Here is a 21,826-nt window from a genome sequence, read left to right on the forward strand (position 1 = left end):
GCATATAATCTACAAATAACACTGCTGCACAGCCGAAGATGTGGAAGAATTGCTATTCTGAGATTCTTTTTGTCTAGCCATGAAGGCAGGAGGAGCAAACGTCCTTGACATCTACACTGGGCCACCTGACTGCAGACCTGAAGAAAAACCTCTGATTATACACCCTCCAGCTCATGCTGGATCAGTGTCAGCAGCAAGAGCAGCAAGCCACGCTATGCCCAGCATGTGCAGAATGGAGACAGATATATGGGAGAAATTGCAACTTACTGAGGGAGAAAAACTGATTAACTCCACTCTCTTATTTTGATTCGCAGTCTCAGGAGCTGGTAAAGATATCAAGACATAAGAGCCACTTCCCTATTGTGCCTCCAAACTGACTTCTGGAAGGAATCCTTCTGTAGTAAGGAGGCCACTGCCAGGGTTCTCCCAACTAATATGGTCTTTAACCACTTCACTGCGGGCCAACCATTAAACTGCACATCTGCTTCTACAGAGGTTTCTGGTAGAGAGAAATGGAACTCCTCAGCAGGACTGAAAGCATCATTCTGTCTCTTCCCTGTCCTCAGTTTGGTCTCCTCTTCAAATAGAAAGTTTATTTATCCCTTATCAAAGCCACTCTTTGAAGCAGATATTTAACTTCATCTACTGTTCCATGAAGTATATCTGGGCATGCTTGAGTGCCCCAATGAACTGGCACCCTTATTGCCAAAATAAAGCTCAAGGGAACTTTTTGCAATGCCCTCGCTGACTTGGAAGGTATCAGGTGCAGGCCATTGTACATCAGTATTTCACTGACTCATTTCACATGTTTTGAATGAAACTGTTCTCAGCAGCACCCAGCACCTGGACACTTACAGGTTAGTCTGTCTGCAAGGCAGGAATGTGTCTTAAATAACACTATCAAGTTGTCGAGTGGGGAAAAAAAAAGCACAAGCATTTGAACTGAACACACTATCACTGTGTTAATTTTTTTGTAAATTAAAAAGGAACATCTGTCTAACTCAGAAAAGTGTTGGGCATTTAATTAGCTTCATCAAATAGATGAATCTTCCTCTGGAAAGTGATGCAGGATGATGCTTCTGAATCTGGTTGGTCTAAACATGGAACAAAGTGCCAAGGAAACCTATTATTGCTCTTGTGGTTCAGTATTTCCTCCAGGCACCTCAAAAATTCCTACAGCGCTAGCAAGTTGCTGCTGATCTTGCCCCCCAGGCCAGTGCCAGCAAAGGATCATAGCAGGGATGTCATAGATACAGTGTCCTCCACGGGGGGAGGGGGGGCTGGTAATCCTACACAGAGCTGCCAAGCTTCAAAAGTCCTGGGGACCCTTCACCTAAATGTTTGCAAAGGCTGATATAAAATATGAAAGGACCTTGGTATCATTAAAAATGTTTTAGACCTTATAGCATGTAGTCACGTGCTGGGAGTAGTAAGTGAGGGAGTTTGTAGTTATGAGCAGTATGACGTCTGCAGGTTCAAAAACCTGGCAACACTCTCATTAGAGTCCTCCCCCTCTCCAGTGAAGGTCCTCTTCACTGTCAAGCCTACATACAGAGCACAAGGTATGTCCATACTTAGGGACAAGTATGGATTAGAGAGACCTATAAAAGTGTTCTTAATCCCTGACATGTAGAGCAGTCAGTGCAACACTAAAAAAAGTACACATCTGTGGCCTTTCTCAGATACCTATCCCCAGCTGTCGGCATGACGATAGCTGCGTATCACCTGGTGGTAGGCACAAGAGCTGATGCTGTAACCCCGCAGCAGGTGGGTTGGTTCAGTGTTTTCTGGGCTCCCCGGTGAATCAATGTGGTCACAGTTCCCAGGGTGACTACTGCAAGCTGTGTCACCTGCCTAGGAACAAAGCCTTGAAGAATGTCCACTTTTCCAAAACCACAAAGTTAGGGTTTCTTTGGGCTTTAACCTTCTCCCTGCAAAGTACAGCTGGGAAAGCTGAGCTGTGAAACTGCAGAAACAACAACCAAGAAAAACAGCCACTCTTGATAACAAGAGTTCTGGATATCCCATAAAAAGAAAGACATTTGCAGGGTTGGGTCAAGAGAATAGCTTGGAAAAGCTCTGGGGAGAGGGAAAGACAGAAGGAGAAGGTGAAGGCAAGAGTGTGTTAGTAATCAGAGTGGGACAATAAGTCTACTAAACTATCATTTATTTGCTTTACTTGATATATCAGTTCCCTGGATAGGAGGTTAGGAACATGAAGGTATAGCAGCCGTGGCATCATTTTCAGGACAATTCCTGGGAAGCTGCCTGAAACACATACGGCCAAATAATGTTAGGGGACACAAAAGCATCCTCCTACAGGCAAGGTCCTGATTGCTTGCAATCATTAAAAGACCCTACATTTTTCTGGTAGCTTGGGGCTAATTCCAGACTCCTGGCTGAAACAATAAGAAGTCATTGCATTCTGATTATCAGATATTCCCTATCAAGTTCAAGTATGCGCACTATTTCTTCCTTACTTCCCACTTTTTGTCTGGAGGTGTCTGCAGTCTAGTGACGGGGGTTTGTAAAGCTCACTGATTCCAGGTTGTCCTGGTTTCGGCTGCGACAGAGTTAACTTTCTTTTTAGTAGCTGGTACAGTGCTGTGTTTTGGATTTAGTGTGAGAATGATGTTGATAACACTCCGATGTTTTAGTTGTTGCTAAGTAGCGCTTATCTTAAGCCAAGGATTTTTCAGTCTCCCGTACTCTGCCAGCAAGCAGGTGTGCAAGAAGCTGGGAGGGAGCACAGCTGGGGCAGCTGACCTGAACTAGCCAAAGGGGTATTCCATACCATGGAACATCATGCCCAGTATATAAACAGGGGGGAGTTGGCCGGGAGGCGTGGATCGCGGCTCAGGAACTAACTGGGCATCGGTCAGCAGGTGGTGAGCAATTGCATTGTGCATCACTGGGTTTTTTTCTTCGCCCCTTCCTTTTCTGTTATATTCCTTTTCATTACAATTATTATTATTATATTTCATTATTACTATTGTTAGTATTGTATTTTACTTTAGTTATTAAACTGTTCTTATCTCAACCCACGAGTTTTACTTTTTTTTTCTCTTTCCTCCTCCTCACCCCACTGGGAGGGGGAAGCGGGAAGCGGCTGCGTGGTGCTTAGTTGCTGACTGGGGTTAAACCACGACACAGGTATAGTTTTTAATCTGCAAGTTTTTGCATGAATGATTAGATACACCAGGTCCTGTAAATATGCATACTGTGACATAGAAAAATACCGCAAAAAAGTCTCTAAAACATGTGATCATTTAAACTTTGGATAAGTGCTTTTATTTTTCATTTTCAGTACTTGAATTCTTCAAAACAAAGCCCATATTGACATCTTCTACAGTCTCACTTCCTTTTTTACCCCTATTTCTCTTTCCTCCACCAGGTTTTCTACCTTGACACCACATTTGTCTGGCTGTGCCTGCTCGCTTAGAGAAATGTAGAGTCAGTAATTTCAGCACAGTGCTCACACCAAGGCCCAATTCCAGGTCACTTACAGCTATAGGGCCAAAGTCAGAAAGGTTGAGTTAGGTTAACAGCACGACTGGCAGCACCCCACTTCCCAAGTTAACTGCCTCTAGTCTGCTGCTGGAGCTCATGTTTTTTTCTGCTTCAGACAAAACGACATGTGTTATTTTAAACAGTACAAATACTGGTTCTTCAGTAACCTCACCTCTTTTGACTGAGGCAGGTGAATTCAGCTGGCAGATCAATGACTAGTCTCTTTCGGGAGAGGAAAGGGCTGGAGGTGATGATTACTTCTTGATCCAACACAACTAGATGAGGACATGGGCCATGAAATTATCTCTGATAACTTTGGTCACAAAATCCAAAATTCAAATAAGCAAAAATTTTCCCCTTTCCTGGAAATATCTACTTTATCTAAGTGCTTAAACAGTAGCTAAGTGCACATAGATCTATACATATTTGTAGAAATGCCTTTTTGAATGACAATATTATGAGAAATGGAAAGCAAAAGCATTATTATATACATCTATGTTTTCTATATAATTCAGTTCAGTTTCTATTAACATTTTACAGCATCTGGCTTTTGGGATTTTCACATTACATACATGCACACACACACATTTAAAGATAATTGAATGTTCTGGTTAATACAGGGGTTCTTTTATCTTTCTGAAGAGTACAATTTTTTAACACTTTTATTTCAGGATTTTATTTTTAAAAAAAATTTGGAAGGATTAAATTAGAAGACTATTTTTCCCCAAAATTTTCTGCAGGGTGTAACTAGCTTTTTCAAACCAGTTCCACTAAAGAGGCAGAATACTAGCCCTACCCTACTGTTTTTATTACTTATAAAAAATTGCAGGTACGTCTAGAAAACACAGGGAAACATTAATAGCTTCTGTCAAGGCTAAATTTTGTCACCAATCCACGCCATTTCGCAGAAGCAAGGAGTAGTGGGCTTAACGTTAAAGATTCTCTGGTTTTTAAGAACAGGTATTTCTCCTCAAACCCTTTAAAAAAAAAGTTATATGAAGTTGTGCCTTCCCATGCAGTGACAGAATGTCCTTCCAGACTCACAACAGTCTCCAGGAGATTCTTCCCAGAGTTAATTTACTCCTGTAAATTCTGTGCTGGGAGGATCTTGCACACATCTCTGAGGTTCCTGTGCTAGCAAATGGTATCAGATGCAGAGAGTCTTTGTAGACATGAACTCTAGATCCTAAGACCCAAAATCTTGATTCAACTGGGAGATCTGCATTTAGAAATAACACCTACTTACAATGGATGCCCAACAGCTACATGCATAAATGATATCTAACAGCATAATGGACTCATAGGTGAGAGGAGGAGTACTTTCAGGGCCTGCAATTTAGCCAATACCAATTCCTACTACTGTTTCCCAATTAGCCAAAAGAGGGGGCTAGTTCATTCCTTTTTTCATGTTTTTCAAAAACATGTTTCTGTTTCCTGACCTTGGGTTATTGGAATATATCTGATGGAAAACAAGGTGGAATCTTCTCCGGCGGCACCTTTATTACTAGCAGATTGACTCACAGTGAGGATCTTTGCTTTCCATTTTGTTCGCAACATTTCCATCTGCATGACTGTACTTCATATTAAAAGGCCTCCACCTAGCCACAGTACCCTGCAACTTTGTTGGACCATTTCATGGTGTCAAATTAACTGCAGCGAGCAAAGAAGACCTGTTGAACAGTGCGTTTTCAGCAATCGGAACACGCCTTAAACTGTTCTTTGCCTATAGCCCAGCAGAGAACCAGGAAAAGAAAAGTTGTTAGGCAAGTTTCAGCATTAAGTATCTTTGACTTATTGCTGTGATTATACTAATTGCTCATCTTCCTAGTGGGAGGTTGCAGGAAGCTGTTTTGAAGTAATCAAGCTGAGATGTGGCCTTCTATTTATAAGAGGCCTAGAAATCTTACTCTCCCAAAAAGAGTATCTAATTGAATCTCTAAAAAACAGCAGATACAATTTCTCTTTCCTCCCTCAGAATCTCACACAAGAGTTTATGATTCAGTTTTTCCTCACTGTGAATGTCTGTGAACTTTAAACAATGCTGCCCAAGAGTACTGCAGACAGCGCTTGTTCTCCTGTTTGCCCAGGCTTTGAACACACAGCAAAACCTCTGCAGCTCTGTATTAACGCCAGGATCATCTCATAGAGCTATATGGTGCCGTATGAACGTACATATGACCCAACTGCTAGGCAGCTTAAATACAAAAACAATAACGTTTCATATTTACATGAAGGATTTTGGACCAAAACAGTTCAATGTTGTGATATATGTATGCAGCGCGAGTTAAAAAGAGTAAGTCCTGGCTGCCATACAATCGTAGCCCCAAGGAAACTCTCCCGCCTGATGGGAAGGGGTAATTTGGGTCAAGAACGCTTTGATCTATGCTGATCACAATAAGGACCACTTAACATATTTTCTCACTGCAACACCTTTTAAAGTAAAAAAAAGGCCAAAAGTCAATGTATTTACCTCAGACAAATGAAGGCAGAGCCCAGCACCAGCAGGATTTGAACCAATATTTCTAACGGATCTATTGAGAGCCTTTGTGTGGTAAAGCCAGGGTAGCCTTCCTCAAAGCAACAAGATCATTCTGCTGAGATGAGGTCAAATTTCATCATAGATCACTGGCAGGATTTTGCTGTTGTAGATGTTGTTGTTCTGGTTTTTTTCCTAGTTTATGACTACAGTTTCTTGGTAAAACTGGGCACGTATTCTTAATAAGTTGTTCCAGGAAAGCCAAAATGACTTGATAGCAAAGATTATATTTTGCCCAATACTTTCAACCACAGAAAAATAAAATGGAAAGTCTAAGTGAACTGTTCTGACATTTCTGAAGCACTTCATTTACAGGCACATGCAATAAACACAAAGGAAATAAAGAGCTAAATCCACACTGGTACTGAAGGAAGAAGCAGAAGTGACTTTTTTTTTCACAGTAGACTCACTACTAGGGATTTTATGGAGGCTGAACAAAACTCAGGTTAAAATCCCTCCTCAGCACAAGGGGATTTGAAGGTATGTGTTTCATCTCCCAAGGAAATGTCTTACCCAATGACTGTTCTGTAAGGTATCCTGGGGTAGAGGAGATGTAAGAAAGACAAGACGTTCCTTCGGGCTATATTTGCCTTGAATATGAATATGAGTATGGATTTATAGGAGTGGCTTTAAATATGAATTAAGCTGGCTTAAGTACTTGGTCCTTTAAATGCTATCTAAGAGCTTTCTTACCTAAACACTGGTATTTCTGGATGTAGTCCCAGCTCAACAAATGTCTCCCAAAAATTGTACAACGATGTCAACAGGACTATGGAAAAAACCACATCCCAGACCAGCATTCATGTCAAGGCGCTTTCCTGGCAGATGAGATATCATTTCAAATCACCTTTGGCAAAAGGATCTCAACTGAGGTCTCCTACACGGTGTATGAATGCCCCACAGCTGAACTTTTCAGGGAGAGGGGCTGATGGCTGTGTAAGGTCATTTTTAGATAGCTTGCATCCACAGATACTGGATGCTGAGACACAAGAAAAGAGGGTTTTAGAGAGAAGAACTTAGCATGGGAAACTGGAAGGATTAGGGAGTACCACTTGATTGTTTTATTAGACAGACTTATAGGAGTCAGAGGACAGGGAGAAAAGATCACTCTTGAAATGGGATTTGAAGACAGTCAGGAGGTCACCGAAGCAAACAGCAGGGTATCTGTTACAGAAGCTGAGATTCACGGGAAAAAGACTAGGAGAAAAAGGTCCAAAATTAAAAGTCCTCATCTCCCTCTATACATCATCCAAATCAATACAAACCAAGTAATTCACAGCAAGAGGCAATTTCGTGTGTTTGTTTGCAAGCCCTGACGGATCTATTGGCTGGCATGCCTATTGTTCTTATCCTTGACGTGACATACACAGCACAGGTATCATGATGTATATAAGCCATGAAAAACACCAGTGTGTTTCATTACCATGAGAAATGCAGGGGCTGGCTGCTTTTGACAGCCAGTGACGCTATTAGCTAGCCCTTTGCATTGGTAGCTGAAGAAAATTCAGTCAACATATTTTAACCTTCTGAGCAATCCCAGCACATTGTGATCTTACCAAAGCAGCTGATAACAACTGAAGTACAAGCTCTGCGTCAGACAAACAGCAGCTGGGGGAAGGGAGCTCTGCTCTCCTTCCTCCTCCACGCCAGCCCAGCTTGTAGATCAAGCTTGTCATCCCTTTCAAGGCAAAAGGCGTTGACAACATCTTTCTTCCTCAAATAACAGAGAAAGAAGGGAGCTTACCACCGAACTGGAGTTTTATAGAGCGGTGAAAATACACAAAAGCACTTGACGGCTCTAAGAGAGCACAGGGAGGACAGTCCAAACCTACCTGATGCTGGGACTCCAGCATAGACCTTGCATTTATAAACTGAATTAGGCTCTGGTCCAAGACAAATCATGAACTTTGCTGACTTAATTTCAGCTCCTCTCTGTAGCCTTTCATTAGGAGTTGTAAAGGTTCCTTCTGAGCTTTTTCAAAGTAAGGAAACCCAAGTGGTCTCCAATTTCATTTGTGCACTGATGAAAGTAGGCTGTCTGGGAGGAAAAGGAGGGTAAACTGGCCAGCCCTTTGAGTTCAGTCTGGGTCTCACATATGTAGGAGTGCAGGAATTCCTTAGCTTCGCATTTGGAAATGGGCCCGGGTCAGAAAGTAAAAATAGAAAAGTGTGTATGCGATTCTAAGAAGCTCAGCTGCAAGGAAGGGGGAAAAAAGTTTCCTCTAGACCTTGATTCAAGCTTTTCGGAAGTTTCAAGCACAAAGATGAAAGCTCCAGGGCTCCATTTTATTTTGGAAGTTGTAATTCATTATTCTGCACAGCAGAAAACTATTCCCAACAAAATGAATTTTTTTTTTAATCTGGTTTTATAGTTTGCTTAAAAAAACTACTTATGCAAAATATCCACATATAGTCTTCATGGTTATTTTATAGCACGACCACATTTTAACCATTATTCTTTTAACACTAGAAAAGGAGAAAATATCTGGTAAATGGAGAGAATTAATGGTAGATAACACTGTTCCTTTAAGCTCCAGCCTTACTAGAGAGCAGCTGTATCATTTCCCTCAGGGAATACCGTTCTACTTCCTTGCTCAAATATCCCCAGAATGGGTGAAACAGGTTTGCATGAGCATGTGTATCAAAGAGAACTGAGCTTAGAGTGGGATGCCCAAACTATCTGTACATGTAAATCTCATGCAAATTCCCTGTATAGGCCAGAGCACAAGCTACATCCACCTTGAGAAGGTAAGTACAGAGGAAACCAAGGAGTAGCTAACATGGCATTAGAACATCCCTCCCTTGATCCTGTTGGGTGATGGGTTGTGCAGGACTCAGCCAGCAATATCTAGCTGTATACATAGCTCTGTGTGTATGTGTGTGTATGCAGCTATAGCTACGCACAAAGGAGGCAGCTGCAGGTGGAGACACAAAGGCCGGGGCACAACTATCTGTTTTTTTTTCCACAAAAATAGTCTGGCTGCTACTTCTGCTGCTAAAGGAAGAAGCGGGGAGCAGGAGGAAGTGGCAGCATGCCCCAGACACAGCACTGCTGCTCCTTCCCTTCCCATTTCCCCATGAAGCTTGACTTTCTAAAGCTTTCCCTGCCGCTCCTCGTCCCCTGGCTGTGTCCTTACCCCTCCCATGACAGAGGCAGCACGGCCTGGCATGCCCCCTGCACAACACCCTGGGTGGCATAACTGAATTTTGCCTACCAAAAGCAGCCTTGAGGTAGCTCTGCAGTGAGGCCCCAGTGGCCCCCCCATGCCAGTCTCCACAAGCCAGGCTGGTTTGCCCCTTTGGCTTCTGGGCACTCTCATTACCCCACAGCCCCCAGGCTGGCACTGCAGGTCCCACAACGTGGGACCAGCGTGGGGACAGGGCAGCTGCAGGTGAAATACAGGGGGGTGCAGAGCCACAGCAGGTCCCTTTGCCAGGCTCCTTCCCATCAGTGGCAAGACGTACAGCATCCCTGGACAGCCAAGGCAAAGTTGGACTTTCGCTAGGACTTACTAGACCCAATATAATGAGGTCATCTTCTTGGGCCTTTTCTTTCTAACTGTATTTTTACATCAACACACAAAAAAAGAAGGAGACATAACTGCTGGCCCCTGGAGTAAACACACACGCTTTTGATTTTAAAAAATTAACAGCACTGTCAATCTCACTGGTGTCCATTTTGATCCAAGATTACATTTTATTCCTACTTCACCACAATCATTTTCTCTTTTTTGGGGGGGCGGGTAACAGTAATAAAATAATTTTGTGTGAAACAAGAATGCTCAAAACTTCAAATAGATCAAGCTTGCAACAGCAGGAAAGTAAGAGCAGCTTTCAGCAGTTCTACTTTCAGAATCACAGCAGACTATAGCTTAAATGCATAAATAAAATTACTAGTAAATTTATTGAATTATATTGTTCAGTTTCAGTTGTGTCCCCCAATATAAACAGCCCAGTGATTGATGTGTTACTGTGAATTTGTGGATTGTGTCTGTAATGAATGTGTTCTGGAATGACCCTCTGAGAATAAATCAATACTGGAAAGAAGAGATCTCTGCTGATTCGGATTGCTGATTCTTCCAAATCAGTTTTCAAATGGTCAGAATTTCTATTAACAACAAAAATCACCCCAAAATATGATGAATAGTGACAGTTTTCACAGTACAGGTCCTCTCAGCATCCTTGAATGTTCTTAAAAGGTACTTCATGCCTTTCAGACTCCTGAGAAGGTAGGCAGATAGGGAAAGGAATCAGCTACACATTTTCCAAAACAGTTGTTACCAACCTGTGATCACCACAAACCCGCAGCCTAAATGGCCTACAAAGAGAATCTATAAAGAACAAGCTAGACGTGAAGACTCTTGGTTTGGGAAAGAGTCCACAGATCAAAACTGGAGAAACTCTTACAACAGAGCAAAATAAACTCCGCAAAGTTCGTCTTTCAGCATTCAATGAGCAGAAGGCTGAAGCAATGTGGTCCTTTCTCCTCACTTTCAGAATGGTCCACATAGTCACGTCCTTTGATTTGAGGGTATGGCTGGATGGTAAATCTCTTTGTCTGGCATTGTACCCTTGAAAATTTCTCCATTTCAAGTATCGCTGCGGGTTGCGCTGCTAAAGTAATGCAGCTGCTGAAGGCATCCCTGAATGTCCCCATCACCATGCCTGTGTCCCAGGGCAGCAGCATGTCAATAAAGTCATGTCCTTGGCTGTCACATTGCTTATCAAATCCAAATGGAAACTCAAAACTAGATCCCCTCAAATCTAGTGGAGAAATTGCTAGCTATGTAGCCAAAGTTTTCTAATCACTCTGTCTATTTTATTAACTTAAAAGTCTCAGGCTGGCACTAATTCATTCCCTTCGTTCATCTGTGCTGCAACCAAAAAGATGGGTTTTAAATTTGCACCAGAATTTAGCGCTGCTGAGTCACAGTTACTGAGCTCCACTTTGGTTTTGATGCTTTCAAACTTCTTTTCCTGTTTGTTATGAAATTTATATTGCTCTGCTATGAGTTTAAATGGGGCAGGGCAGCCTAAGTTTTGCTGATGAGTAACTTCAGTGTTTTGGGGGTAAAGAAGAACGAATTACTTCCGCTGCAAAGAATGAATATACATACTGTAAGGAGAAATTACTCAAATACGGGCAGGTGACAGTCAAGGTCACAAGTATCATTGCGAAAGAGCTGCTAAAGTGGAATAATATTTATGCACTGCAAACAGATTTGTGCGCTGAGCAAATCTGACTCCTCTCAGGAGTAAACCTCAGAAATGTGTTCCTTTGCAGGCAACACAGTGGGCAAACAAACACTTTAGTGTCAAATAAAATGAAATATAAAACAATATAGCAGTTCTCAAATGGGAAAGCAAGATGTGGATAGTCTATATTATCACTTCTCAGGCCTCTTGTTTCAGAAAGGGTGACTGGGAAGAATATTTACTACTGTTTGTTACTATTTGTTATAACCTCAGTGCCTTAGAAGATGGAAAGTGGGGATACCAAACATAAAGAAGCTGGTAGGAGGAGAGCTTACAGTCACACTCATGTCCTCCTCTGACTGCTAGTCATCAGCACCCACTTCCAAAACCGTATCACTTTACTCTTTCTGGTATCAAACCTGCATTAACGGCAGTCTAACTGTGACAGAAGGCGTCGGCGTTCTGTGTACAATGATGTGACAGCTCTCAATAGCAACGCATTCAAGTGTGGATCAAAAACGAGGAACGGTTCGAGGAACGGTTCAAGAAATGGTTCAGCCAATCCTGCATTCCCTTCTAGGGAGAACGTGGTATTTAGACACACAGGAAGACACAGATATCACATAAAATACACTAAAAACTGCACGCGTCTGGCTGTTTGTTATTTATTGAGTTCCAATGGTATGTTCAGCAACTTGCATGGGAATCTTCCAATGCAATTATTTAGGTCATTCCAAATTATAGCGTCTCATTTTTCCACCCCAATATTTACAGATTTAGATTCCTTATGCAGGCTCCAGCTCTTACAGACTTTGGGGAAAATTTACCAGCAGGATGTATGGGATTGTTCATCTTTAGTATCTGTAGTCAAGTGTCCACGACCTGCCCCATGGATGTACCGATTGCCTGGTTCTTTTGAGTTTGCAAGGCCAAATTGTTCTGCTCCAGCATAGTTCAGAGGCTCCCCTGCCTCCACCGGTCTTATTGCCAAGATCACCAGGAGGTGAAGGGGAAGAACAAACAGGACAAATGCATTCCTGATGTAAGCAGATGAAACCTTATAACCTCATTTTTCCTCTGCCCCCATTTTAGGACTTGTCAGTTGAGTAGCAGCTGTTTACACCAATTATGAATTTGGCCTAAGATATAGAAATAAAGCAGTGGATTATATTCCATGGAGAGTACATTAAAAATAAACAATGCATGCGTGTGTGTGGCAGAACTGAGTCTTGAGTCCTTAATTATAGGAAACAGGAAATACTTTGGTTGCCCTCCTTCCCAAGATCAAAATTAGTTAATAATTACACTACTTCTTAAAGGTTCCTTGTCCCTTTGGCTTTACTGCCACTGGGGAGGGGGAGGGAACGGTGGAGGAGGGGGGAGGAAACCAGGGATCACCATAACAATATGTAGGTGGAAAAAAGAGACATTACGTGTTCTAAGATAAGAGCAAGGAAAGCATCGCATGATAAAATCAGCCAGTCCTTCCCTTGTGCAGCACAGTAGGTCATTCAGGAGCATTCAGGAGAATTCTTTTGCTTCGTTATTTTTTTTCACAGCCATATTTAGGAAGCTGCAGAGCATTATCAAAAGACATTCAGGAGCTGGGGTGGGGGGCAGTCTTAGCAAAGATTTCAACAATCTTTAAACTGTCTGGCAATTTTCTGCACAGAGATCCAGCTGGAGGTGGAGATGAGGGGACAGAAGTTTTTCTAAAATAAGAATAACCTGGCATTCTTCTCTGCTTTAAGGCATTGTCTCCTCTGTGTTTGCATTTCTTTCTTTTTAAACTAAACAAATTTAAAATTAACAAATCTTTAGGTAATATGAGCCAGATTTCCAAAAATGTTGCATGAGACAACTCAGTGGCAGCATTTAGTCTGTTGCAAGCAGTCTGCACAGGCTCAAAGCCCATTAAAACTCCTTTATTAACATTTTTTTAGACCAGTATAATGACACACTTTGTATAATAGGATAGGTAAAGAGTGAGAATCCAGGCCTGCACCTTCATTATAGAAAGAAAATTCACATCTTGTCAATATTGGGCAAAAAAGGCTGCAAATGAAGATGTAAAATCAGGTTCATGTTTAAAACATCTTAACTAATATTGCTTTAGGAAAGAAACAACACATTAAGAACAATGTGTGAATATCCACTGACAGCCCTGAGTGCAGAATATTGTTTCAATAGTGCAGTTTGCTCATATACATAAAATAAGTAGGATTCAGTTGGTTAATAATTTATCTGGTGACTTCTTAATCTTGAACCAAAAATATCCTTGAATGTTTCCAGAGAAACTGATATCAGGCATCCACAGCAACTGTAAAATCTGCCCTTTTTCTGCTTTATACTGGCTGACAGTTCATCATAGTCTTGGCTCTGTAAAAGACATACATACGTGATTAATTTAATGCGCAGCAAGTAGTGCCATTAACATCATGTGCCTACACCTTCCCAAACTCAAGGGCTTACGTTTGCCCAGTGCCCTCTCAACACAGACGGACCTCTTGGGAGGGGCTTTGAGCAAATCTTATTTCAAAGAACGAAGGAGAGGAAAAAATAGGATTTTTCTCCATAAAGGAAATATCTCTGCCAGCACTACAAAGCCGGGGCTGTCCGCAGAGGCTTGCAGGATCCCTTCTCTTGTCTGCCAGCAGCAGGGCACTACTCAGCCACAGTGGCCACCACCAGCTCTCCAATTGTTAGCCCTGAACACTCAGCAGCATGATCAAGAGGGTTGGAATCACGACCGAATAAAAGTTCCCCAAACAATGTAAATGAATATACAGTTGTTTTTGCCACGCTGGCAAAAGAAACCTCTGTGTTTGAACCTTTTGGCTTCCCTCAAAGAGTCCTGGCCTTGTTTTCCTGAAATCCCTCAGAGAAAGGCCCCAGGGCTGAGGCAGTGAGCATTCAACTGCTGCCGGCCTTCCAGCAGATACCATTAACCCTTTGGCTGCTAATTCCCCTCCGCTGAAAAACGGGTGTCTGCTCTTGGACGACTCAGCATTTATCTGCTATCCTGATGTCCTTGAAAGTTCAAGGTTCAACAGCAGCCGAGCACTTAAGCAAGCACTTACTGCAGTTTGGTGGTCAAATGGATAAGAGCGATTACCTCCGAGGGCTCCCTGAGTATTTTCAGCCCTGCTGCTGACTCACTGGCTATCCCCAAGCAGCTCCCTCCAACTTTGCTGCATGACATGCATTAATATTTAATCTGTGAGGCTTACTTCACCAACTAGTGTAAAAGGCTTTGTATCTCCTGAATAAGAGGAAGCAATGTGAGGAAAAACACCTGATGTTATACTGGATTCTAAACTATAAATCCGATCAGCAGATTTTGGAGCACAGCTATGCTGAACGCACACATTCATCAGCAGGAAGCATTGATACTTCATCGCTCCAGTCGGATAACAAGAGTGAAAATTTCTTATATCAGTCTTGCAAAGAGTGTGCTCCCTTGCTGCAACAAAACAAAGCAAAACACATTCGCGCAGCCTGGTAAAGTTCCCCGTAATCCATGTGCTTACAAATACAGTGGGCATAGGTATTTGGAAGTTAAATAGATTTGTAACACAGTGCTGTAAAAAATAATATCACTCTTGGTGTTAAGTGGTAATTTCAGAATGTTGAGGAGAGGCTCTTAATGAGTTTACTGTTGGCTACCATGGAGAAGATGATAGGACTGGGATGCCGGATCATTAAACGCTTGGAATTATTATTCCTTTTAATATTGCCGTGGCCATAAAGACCAACTCAGTCTCTGCTACAAAGGATCTTACAAGTGAGTCTTGATTTTTTCCAAAGTTCATTTGTTGCTTTTGTTTTTCTAAGTTTGAGAACATCCAGCTATATTTCTGCTCTCTCAGACTCCATAAAAAGCTTTCAAGACTATATTTGGTGAGAAGATAGTGTGGATATTAAAGACACAGAATAGCCACCCACTGCATGGTGGACACTGTCGTCTGCTGCAAACCACCACAAAGGTAATTACCATGCTAGAAATCCAGCTCGGTGTTACTGAATGGTTATCATCAGATTAATTTAGCATAATTCTCACAGAGAAAAAAATGGCTTATGGTAAAAGAAATAGATTGCCAGTGTACTCTGAAATATGCCCTCCCCCCCATTCCCATTACTCTGGAAGAACTCCTAAGTATTAAACATGGACCCTAGACAAGCTGTACAAAGCAGAATGAAGCCTGAATTTCTGTTTAATGAGTCATCACATGCTCTCTTAGTAATTCTTTTATGCAAGAACTTCCTTAGAACGTGATCATTAATAACACGCTATTCGGATGCCTCAGATGAGTCTCCGGTTTCCACTATAAACACACTTGCTTGTGATAACTGCTGGAATAACAGAATTTGAGTGTTAGTGCCCTGCTTATCCATGAACAGGTAACACTTAGGATTCAACCCCTGGCAACCTGTCTTACAGCCTGACCTGCTTTGAATAAAAGATGGCTAATGCAAGCACAGTTCCACTCATGCACAGGCAACAGTGACTCCCTGGCAAACTGTTTCTGAAGTTTAGCACTGGTCTGAAATTTTTCAAGCCCAATTCTTTGGTTTCTCTAAACCTGTTTTCACTGCTCAGGACGTGGAAAAAAGATGCGGTTTTGACAGAAATTACACTCACTGCAAGTGGACTAGAGGTTTGGGACATGGAACAGGGCTGCAGGGAGGATGCTATGATCCTGAGGTCCAAAAATCAGTGTTCACATCCTAAGAAATTGTATCTTTAGACTATGGTGTCCTCAGCATTATTGCTGCAGCTCTTCACAGTGTTTTAGACTGAAATAAAATTCCTTGCCTCTTAGATATTATATTTTAACATATCAGGAACACAGGAAATTTACACCAGCTTAGGTGGGCAAGCCACAAATGGGTAAGGGGAAAACATCAGAAGAAGAGGATGTTGAGTTGCTTCGGAATACAGTGGATTCTCTCAGAGAGAACAAACTGGCTTGGTTCCACTTGGTATGCAATATACTGATTATTTCGTGTTTTGTTAAAATAAATAATGCAACATTCTTCTACATTATTTGGTTATTTTTGCTGCATTGTTGCCTAGTGCAAGTCTCATAAATTGTGAAATCAAAACAATGTAGCATGACAATCTCCAGGCAGATATATCATCACACACAGAGCTTTAATCCGTTCGCGTCTCCTGTGGTCACATCAGGTGTTGGCTAAGACTTCAATTTCTGCTTTTTCCAACAATGACAAAACTGCTAGCTCCTGCATGAAATATAGGTCATTTGGAGAGACAGATAACAGGTATAGAGATATACACTTACCTACGTGTATATTCAGGGAGGTAAAGAAAGGAAGAGGATCATAATATATATATTCTTGTCTAGAAAATAAATTATGTTTGCATTTGTATGTAGGGCTCTTGATTCCCATGAGGCAGTTATTAGAAGTTTCCTTCTCGTATTTGGTCATGTTTGGAATTGTTTTCAGGATGTTTAGACTCTTTTCTTCAAGTTGTCACCAGCTCATTACCACAGAATTACATTTCACAAACAAGAGCTGGCTAGAGCCAACTTGGCTTGGCTACTGTTGCCTGAGGGAATTTGAAAAAATGATAATTTCCCTGCCTTTGGAAATAGACAGGCATGGACCCAACTGCAGGCAATCTCACCTCTTTACTGCCTTTCTGAGCTGAAGCAAGCAGCTTTTGTTTTCTTGGACGAGCTCTCCTGTTATTTGAAAAGAGAGCACGCATACAGGATATTTTTGCCCCCAAAACACAGTACATCTGAGACATGAATTTTCATCTTAGTGACTCTCAAAATGCAGTGCTGCACAATAAGGTCCCCACTGCATCCCCCTAGAAAGAATTACTGAAGGTGGGTGGCAGAAAAGTTTCTTCCAATGCCGTGGTGAATCACACCATTGCAACCAGTGCTCAGAGCAGGACTCCACCGAAGGTTCAAAGCAGCCCAACTCCTTGTCTTTTCCAAAAGAGGCAAAGTTGATGATGGCACTGACTGCACCCAGAGCCTTTTGCCTGAAGGGTCCCTGGGACTTAAACCTTGTTACATCTATGATTGGCCCATCTGCACCCAGCTTGACAACAGTTTACCCACCACTGTCCCCTACCCACACACACACACACACACCCCTGCACTGTGATAATGTCATAATTAGCAATCGATCTTTTTATGTAACAAAAATTGTCTTGCTGCTGCCTTTGATCCTTCCGAAAGTGTCCCTCCTCAGCTTCAGCTTCATAAACCATCTTCAAAACTGCAGCCTCCACTTCCCTGTAATTTTCCTTTTGCAAAGGATTTGCAAAGATCTCCTCAGAGAAGGAAGTGCTAGCCTTATAGAAAATTAGAGGCAAATTTTAAGGGATGGTCTGCCCACATGATTGCTCAAAGGTCAAAATGATGTGCTTTTTCATATAATTACGGTTAAATAGTAACTGCTGGTTGGTGATAAATTAAGGCAGCGCATCTTAAGTTGACTTGGCATGAGAAGAGGATATTAATCACCAAATAGCCATCATTTACCTTCAGTTAAAGCATAAATTGCAATTGTGGATACATCAAGCTGAATATAAGCTTATTCCAAAAGCAATCTACAGGACAGATTCTCAGGCAGTGAGAGCTTCCAAAGTTTAACTAAATTCAGAGCTCCATCAAATAACACTAGCTGAGATCTGTATCCAAAGGATGATCTGTGGAGTAGATCAAACAAAATTTCCCTTACTATCAGTAAGAATATTCACATTTTTTGTCCTGATGGAATAGCAAATCTGTCCTGAGTGCACAGGGCCATATTCTAATGCTTCTTCCAGGTGGAACTGTACAAGCAGCTTCGCTGCGGTCTGCAGAATAATTCCCTCACGATCATGCTCTAAGTGTAGGTGGCTACCTGTACTTGTTGGGAACATCAAGTTAATTACAAGTTAGTGGTTCTCATTGCTAAGACCTCCTGCAAGAGAAAGTCAGATTATCTAAAAGGTAAGCCTTCACTCAGATTGCATGAACAAACACAATACAGCCAGCAACTTCAAGGGTTCAGGTCTTCAAACGGAGGAACTACATTGCCTGACTGCTAGCCCAAGCTTGTGAAAACCAGAAAAGAACAACTGTGCCCTTGAATAATCTTCAAAATGCAATGCAAAATTCCATGTTTGGTGGAACTTTCTTGAAAAAGAGAGTAACAATTAAGAATAAAAGAGGATAAAGGTTTTAGAAGCTTTCTAGTGAGGTATATTTGTTATTTCCTAGCTCATACTCATTCTTCTGGGGATGATTTCAGACAGCATAGTGCCTGTGAAAGCAAGAAATCCCACTTTTCAATTTTTGCTGTCATTTTCTTATAAGATTCTGGTCAGAAAATGAGACTAACATTTTACAAAAATGCTTGCAACATTTTTGTCACTGTCTCAAAATGGATAAAAATGTGTCAGAAAGTTTGACAAACATCAAGAATGTGCCTCTATGCTGTCAAGAGCATCCCCCTTCTTGATGAGCCAAGACATGTACTACTCCCACATTCACACTTCTGCCTAAAGCTCTGTAACTTTTTCCTGCGAGGAGTCCTAAACCTTGAGCTGGGAGATTTTCCCTCTGTTTGCATTAGGTAGAACACAGCCTTTTGCCACGTTAACAGAAATGCTACTTATCTTGGAAACAGGATGACCATCTGAGCACTGCATCATCTGAGTACTTTTAGATGTTCAGCAGCTGAAGTGTCCTATTGTGGATCATTCCCTTGCAGAACAAATGTTGCTGTCTGAGACTGTTCCAAACATTTGTTTGGCACACGAGCATTCCCTCTCCTTTTGAAGCAGTATTAAAAGCACTGTCAGCTCATTAATGGATTTTTTTTTTTAACTTTTCTTTTGGCAGAAATGAAACTATCACTGAAGGAAGTATCTTGTAAACACTGAAACAACCACAACAGCATTCCATGCGTACACACTGGAAAACAAAAACAAAATAAAAGCAGCCTTTTGCAATGAAACGTGTCTTTCCTGAATCAGCAAAGACTCCCATGACCTTGCAGCCATTCTTTGGAATAGCCACTGAGAGCTGCATGAATCAAATAACAAAATAAAAGCACTATAGTTCAAAGGACAAACCTTCCAGGGTTAGAGGAGAGCCACTGCTCTGAAAACACCAAGCACTGAAATCTTACCCATAGATTGACTTGTGTACAAATGTCACCATGCCTACGTCAAAGGCCGGGTTTCCCAGAGGACTCAGCTTCCCTTAGAGAAATTCAGTAAAAATCAGAGTTTTAAAGACCTCAGCAAGCCACATTTTCAGAATAGCTTATTCCAGAGGGCTAGCATTGATATTTAGATGAGACCTAGGTACCACAAAAAGTTTATACATAAAAAAGTCCTCCTGATAGATAGCATGGTGAGCATTCTATGTAGAAATGTAGGAATGTGTTTGTTACCCTTACTCTCCCTCCTCCTTTTCTTTTCCCCATATTTTTTTTTTTTTAATTTGAGAAACTAAAGGCATTTTAATTCAGCTTGATACACTCTAGGTACGAAAGGAAATAAGTTTTATCTGAACTCTGTAGCCTTTACATAGGCACCCTCTGTAAATAATTCTGTATCTTTCCTTCCATTACTGGTTATCTCTGATTTTTTTTTTTCCTAGGTATTTTTGATGAAAGATGTGTTATGAAAATCCAAGTGTTTTTCCAGAACATGGCTGATTTGGATGAAATATTAAAGAATTGGAAAAAAAACCCAAAAAACAGAAAAACACACCACCAGGAAAAGGCCTTTCTCGAACTTGTTCCACTTTAAAGTGCCTGTTCTTCACAAGACAAAGCAGAGGCAGTGGAAAGTTGAAGTTGGTCCTGCCTTCAAAAGATCAATATGACTTGCTACATTTTATCTGTGTCTTTTGGGTATGGCTAAAAACCAAATTACCCTATTTAGACGACATTTACACGTATGTACAAGAATAGGGGAACAGGACATGTTTATCAAACTTAATCTCTGTGCTTTGGAAAACAATTTGTTAAGATTAGTGTCTTGCTAATTCCAGAAAACTCCAAATCATTTGTTAGATCCATGCAAAATCAAACATTTGACTGCAAAAGCATGCAACTTGAACAAAGTATATTTTGTGTTCTTTTGATTCACTGTCTAGGGTTGGTTTACACTTCCAGGCTTGTAAGAAAGGCTAGATAAAAATTCTTTTAATAAGAAATTAGATGCTTGTTTAAAAGTGACAATAGCTTGGGGAGATTAGGTAGGTAGGTAAATACATAGACACGTAGATAGATACATAGATACAGAGAGGTGCTGGGACTTGGAATGAAATTCCCTGAAATGCCCTAGCCTCAGGTGCTCTCAGTCTCATGACAGATTTGTGATATGGACTTTGTCATCAGTCAAGAAGAAAACTGGATCTAGAACTGCCGTGTAATGTATGGGACAGTTTCTCCTAAGGTGCAAGGTTTATGTAAGATAACCATCTGTCTCATTCATGCTTATACAGTTTGGGCAACATAACTGTGGTCCTCTTCCTCTCTCATAGCTGTCAAAATCCACTGAGCAGTCAATGATTCAGACACCCTAAGCAATTACCTAGAGCAGACCAAATTCTATGCATCTTACTTACCAAAAATCACAGGAAAGCTGGAGCTTGTTCTGATATACTTGCAAGAGGGCCTGCAACAACAAATGAGCTTGCAATGTATTTGCAAGAACTTAAATCACTGAAAGGAACAGGTGTGAAAAGGAAAAAAGCACCAGATCATGGCATCAGTATTTTAAGTACTTTGGCTTAAAACATGATCTATAATATAGAGGATTGCATAGAACATCTAGAAAAAAGCCTAGATGATCATTCCTGGTTTCACATGCCCATTCTGCAAAGCTTAGCCTCTCTTTTTGGACCATACTTCCTTGTGACTTCAATATTGTATAAGGATATGCATTAACTCCTGGTGTAATTAGTCCACAAACAGGCAAAAGGGAATACGTCCCCTCCCTTGTATATTTAATGCACCCATTTAGCCATTCAGTTGCCCAAATCTTGTATAGGTGCTTGAAGGCAGTGTTAAAGTTTTCAATTTTACATTGGGAATTGGGCAGGCAATATACACCCCAATACATGCATAAAATATTCTTTGGAAAAAGCATGACATCCCTGATGTAGGTCAATTATTAATGAGCTTGGCTCTGAATTAGTGTGTTTCAGTTGCAGAACAGTGGTACAGTTTAGAATATCCTAGAGCACTTGAGTAACTAGCCCCATTTCCAGCAGAACAGGGAAACCATCCGTCACAGCCCACATTAATTCCCAGACCTTAACATGACAAGAAAAAGATTGTGTTTAGTGAAGCCTTTCAACTAAGGGAAGGGACAAAACTCCATGACGTTACAAAAGCCTTACGAGGTTGAGTCTCACAGCAGACCTCGACTTAGGTCTGAACAACCAATGATACCTCTGTTCTCGCTACTTTCCCAAGATCTCTGCTGTCCCACAGTGTGATACCTGTCAATGTTTTTGCCAGTCTCAGCAGGTTTCATTCTCCCAGTTCTGAAGGAAGGAGTTTAGGATGTAAATTTGTTCAAGGTTGCTGCATTTC

Source organism: Gymnogyps californianus, chromosome 3 (genome assembly GCF_018139145.2).
Source record: "Gymnogyps californianus isolate 813 chromosome 3, ASM1813914v2, whole genome shotgun sequence".
Classification (NCBI taxonomy): Eukaryota; Metazoa; Chordata; class Aves; order Accipitriformes; family Cathartidae; genus Gymnogyps; species Gymnogyps californianus.